The following is a 5,583-nucleotide window of genomic DNA, read 5'->3' on the forward strand; positions in this document are numbered from 1 at the left end:
TATGCATGCCTGTACATGTTATACACAAATAGACAGACGTGCAAACCAACATAGACACACACACACACTTTTTGATGGCAAAAGACGTCTTTGATTTGGTCCCAAGTCATACTGTCTGTAAGTCTGTATGTTTTCCCAAAAGCAGGAAAATCATAAAAAAAAGTCCAGGTTCCTAAATTACTGTCACTCAAAGAGTTTCTTTCTCCTTCTTTCTCTCTCTCTCTCCGTCTCCATTCACCTCTCCTCCCGCCAGCCCCACAGTCTCCGACCCTTTCCTGCTTCCACTAGCAGCAATGGGGGCTTTCTCTTGTTTCCTGGTGCTGGCGCTGCTGGATAAACACACAACCTCCCCCTCATATAAAGGCTCAATTCTTCTCCATCATGTTTAAATATGGATACAAAGAGAAACTTGTATGATAATTTTTGGCATATGGCGGTGGGGGTCAGCGGGTGGGGTGTGTGTGTGTATAAGAGGGGGACGGCGGGTGGGGGGGCAGGCCAGACAGAGTTGTGCCTTGTTCTGATGCTTGTCTAAGATTTCGAGGTTTTTGTTTTATGCAAGATCAGGCCAATGCCATCTGACTGACTGATGGAGCAGAAGTTTGTGTTTGAGCGTGCCTGAAAATGTGAGGTTTAACAAACGCTTGGCTCCCTTGAGTCGAGTGCTCATATGATAAGCGTAGGCATGGTATGCTACAGCATAAAGCAGCACTGTTATGGAATTTGGGGGGCATATGGAAACACACTGAGCAGCCAGGGATTAAATAAAGACTTAATTGCAAAACTCAAATGAAGGAGGTCTCTCCAATGATGGACTGTATGTCTGTTTTCCCGGGCTATCTTTCATCTTTGATTTCGCGATGGAGTAATGGAAATGGAGACAGAATCTGGCTCCTGGGTTGGAACATGCCAGAGATGACACAGATACTCTGGATGATACTGATGGCCTGCTGATAGCCTGTAGATCACCTTACTGCCCCTGTGCCAGCAGTGCTACAGCGAGGCAAGTACAGGCCCCTGAGGAGAATGATCTTAACCTCCATGGATGCTTCAGAGGCTACAGCAGACTCCCATAATACAGCAAAGTGCCTGCACACTTTAAAAATACCCACAAGCTGTTGATTGTTTATTTTTTTTAATGCATATTTGGCATCGCCTTTTATTAAGGTGTGGTTATAAAGTCTGTGTAAGTTATAAGTAATGACTGCTTGATTAATGGTTTATAAATGAATTATAGATCAGAAGTAATTTATAATGGGTAATCCACACTTTATAATAAGCCATGAGGCCTGCAGTTATAACACAAAACTTGTAACCCAAATGCTCTTATCATGAGCTATAAAGCACAAATAAAGGAAATAACCACAATGTATAATCCTTTGATATGATATACATTTTTATATATTACACTTTATAAGAAAGTAACCATTTAAAAATGTTGAATGCAAAAATAATGTGCCTGCTTTCTACACTATCAGTGCAATGATAGAGCAGTGTGATTAAGTTTGACTAAACATGGCAAATAAATCTATGGTTAAGGTAGGGCTCAGGTCAGGAAAAAAAGCACTGCACCTCACTGAATTAAGGGCACAATTCCTCCTGCGCTGGCTCTGAACATTGGCATTGGATGTAAATCGCAAGGTGCAGAATTGCACAATGTGGACATACTCCAAGAGATAAGGGCTGAGCACAGGAGATGGTTTTACTAGTGATATGACTAGTAAATCCTCATTTTCCTCTTTAGTACATTGCAATTTCACCACCTCTCATCCAGGTATCTGCTCCTTAAAGTAGGACTGCTTTGCAACTAATTAAGTGTAAGACGGTGGATGACAAGGAGCTGCAGTTCACACTCTGTGTCCTACTAACAGCCAATGTAAAACATGAAGTCTGGTGTATTTCTTCTACATTTTGGGGGCATTTTTATGTTTTTATAAGATAACAGTTGAGAAGTGAAATAGGGATGTTGCTGTTCATATTTAAAATATTATAGATGGGCAAAACAATCATGTACTCAGATTGTATTAACGAGCATTTTCTGGAGTTTATTAGCTAGTAAATGGACCTTAAATTGACAAACTGACATTTCAGAGGGCAAAAATGAACTTTGATGCTTAAATTTTAAACCAACACGGACAAGAAGTCCTGAAGGTGCTTTGGATCATGTAATCCTTACGGCTATTGAGCTCATATATCAACAGATTCATCTCCATGACAACTGTGCAAACTCCATCAGCTGATGAATACCATTTGATATGGTTGGGTTATTGTGGATTATGCTGACAAACGACCTATTTTGTCCTTTATATATGAGGACTTGTTTGGAATAGTATTTGATGCTTATCAACGCTCGAACGAAAGTTAGAAGAAAGACAGAGACCAAAACCATCAGATAGCAGCTGGCTCCAGGATTCTTTCTGGTGCGAGTCTGGTGATTAAACATCAGCTGGGATTTGAGTCAGATTGGGAGTGTGACGCTGGGAGTGGGTGGAGAGAAGAGGCGGTTGAAGTTCCCACTAAGGAGGTTAAAAAGATGGGAGGATGTGGATTTTCCATGGCAAATAAACTGAAAATATTGCTTGACAGACATGCATGGTATGAAGCTGGAGATTACAAAATTCTTTCTTTGTTAATAGGTTATAATATTAAGACGACAATGAATATCTGTGCAAGTGGAACTATATATCTTAATATGTTACAGTCTGGTTGTTTTTGCAGTGTTGAGGGACACCTATAATGATTGGCAGCCCAGAGCAGAGGTAATAAAGCAGTTCATTCTTCTGTCTGTCAGAACTTAGAGCACACATTCACTGGCCGCCAACAGACACAGCCTACTTTGGTTTGCTGAAAAGGACATATAAAAATCCTGTTTCTTTTGTAATCGTCCCAAAAGCTTATTTGATATTTTAATCCCATCTCACCTTACCCCCTTTTTCTCAAAAATGAGAGCTCCAAGGAGATGGAAAATACAACAAATTAAGTTTACATTTGGCTAAATCTTTCCTATTTTGACGTACTACACTGAGAGTGTTTGTATTTTTGTGGAATAAGTAAAATGTCCACATCAAATGGTGTATAATTACCCGTGCCCAGTCCAAAGGGAACTATTGACAATCTCAGCTACAGTTGGATCCCTGCACCAGATTTCCAACCAGATAAAACTACAGAAAACCTTTATTCAGCCCAAGAGCAGGCCTTTCCATGCATTTACTAACTCTGGACTGTTGATTTTTGCAAAGGGTATAAAAATCTGCCAGTGACCTTGCTTCATTAATCTTTCTTGCTTGTGGAACAAATACAGTAACACTTCGACTCCAAACCCTCCCTTGTGCGTCAAAGAAGAAGAAGTGCGCTGACACAGACAGCAAGTTTTTTCTATAAACATGTCCCAAGTATAAAAATACCAGGGGTGTCTTTATATGGGCTAGCTTGCCTGAGCAGTGACCCATTGTAGTGTTTTGAATTCAGTCAAAATCAATCTAGTTGTAATTACATCAGTGCAATGCAAAGAAATGAGTTTTATGGCTTTTAACTGCTGTCTTTGTGTGCTCCATGCCCTCATCTAACACTGAGGCATGCGGGGAGATTAGGAGACACACAGTAGGGAGGATGATGTGAGATAAAGCACCCCTATGCCAAACTGTACACCAGAAAACTGATCTCAGAGATAATAAAGATCTAAAACTCTGATGTTCAAGTTTCCACCCGGTAACTCTGACTCAAAACAACCTCCTTGGTGCAGCGGGCATGAAAGAAAAACCTTGAATGAATCTGACGTGTGGAGGAGTGAGAGATATGGTCAACAGACAAGGCTTTTAGTGTTTCCAGTGAGACTCGTCAGGAATTTTATGTTGCCTGTTTGCTGAGGCTGGGCTCTGTGCGCAAATATCTCTGACCAGTTTTTAAAAGCTTTGAGTTGTATTTTTGAGTGTTGTGCCACAGAGATCACTAAATACCTTAAGTACTTCCAAAAAGTTTCATTATTTTAATCAGGAAGTCTAATTGAGAAGAAAAATGGCTTACTACTGGTCAGGTTTTTGGCTCGTATTGCTTTTTTGTTTTCATTTCCGAGAATAACAATTGGATCTCTGTAGCCTGAAAATGTTTTAGATTATTACTCATATAAACACAAGAAATTACAGAGCGATATCAATCGCAGCAGACCTATGAAAGGTAGACCCACTGCTGTGGGTGGAGATACTCACATAAAGCATGGTATAATTCAAATCAGTCTACTTGTTGTAGGAGGGAAGGGGATCAAATCATTTATGACACTCAGAGCCTCTAAAATGTTGTTTACCATAATATGGTGAGTTTAGGGTTTCTATTGATGAAGAGCTGAACAAAGAATATCCAAGGACTCTTTTCTTGGTTTATGGTCCACATTTTGCTGATGACATGGTGTCACTCCAAAGCTCACATGGCAATTTTCTGTATTTTTCATATTGTCAACAAATCTCATGTGCAGAGCCAAACCTTTTTCCTCTTCTTGAAAAATGAATTCTGTGCAATGTTGAACACATTTCCAGTCATATACTTAGGTAGGGTTTACAGGCGGAAAGAGTAGAGTGTGGATTGTAGCCATTTTTGTCTGCGTGTATGTTTGTTGGTAACATCAGGCTGATCTTCTGCACTTTATTCCTCCCAAATAACTGATTATTGATTGAAACTGATTATACAACAGTGTGGGACAACATCCAAAAGCTGCAGGGCACAGTAAGAGTGTTAATAAAGCATAAAATTAGACTTATCTACACAAGTCTGTTGCTGCTGTGCCTACCATGAGGCTTCCCAACATGCTTTTCCTCCTGGACGAAATTATTATCTTATCTTTGGTAAAGGCTCAGGCTAAATTCACAATGTAGTTTCCTTATTTTACGCCTTTAGACTGTGGAATAAACCTGTTAATAATCACTAATACTCACTGGACTGAGCAATAAATATGAACACTGACGTCTCCTTTAAACATATGGATGAATATATTCAACCTCTCTCAGTACATACATTATGTCTCAGCATGTCAGTGAAGTGATGTGATTTTGGGAAAGCTGCCACTGTAGGGCATTAATCAGCCGAGGCTTAGTCTGTCAACATTTAATAATGTACTTAACTGTGTTCCTGATCCTATAAAGCTGCAGCCAGCACAGCAAACTCTCTCAGTCTCAACAGTGGGATGGGAGGAAGTTCTAAAATATTGATTGCTCTCGCTTCTCAGCATAAATCCTGTTAACAAGAATGCCTCATCTATCACAGCTGTTGGATGGAGATCGTTATGTCTCGAGGATAGAGAAAAACATTAATATTGAATGTGAGTTTCTGATAGATAGCCTTGTATTCCAAAAGCAGCATTCTTCACATTGCATTCAGCATTCACATAAGACCGACATAGTGCATATAAGGTAATGTAACTTTTTCAGTTTGGCTCAAGATTTTCAGCTGAGAGTCGAGTACTCACTCCCCTTTAGACCAAAGCCTTGTTTCTGTGTGTGTTCAGATGCAGGTTAAGCAGACGTGAGTTATGATGCGTGTTCACCGACAGGAGAGTTTCAGCTTCCCCGGGTGTCATTGTTCTGGCTTGTTGAT

Source organism: Scomber scombrus, chromosome 5 (genome assembly GCF_963691925.1).
Source record: "Scomber scombrus chromosome 5, fScoSco1.1, whole genome shotgun sequence".
Classification (NCBI taxonomy): domain Eukaryota; kingdom Metazoa; phylum Chordata; class Actinopteri; order Scombriformes; family Scombridae; genus Scomber; species Scomber scombrus.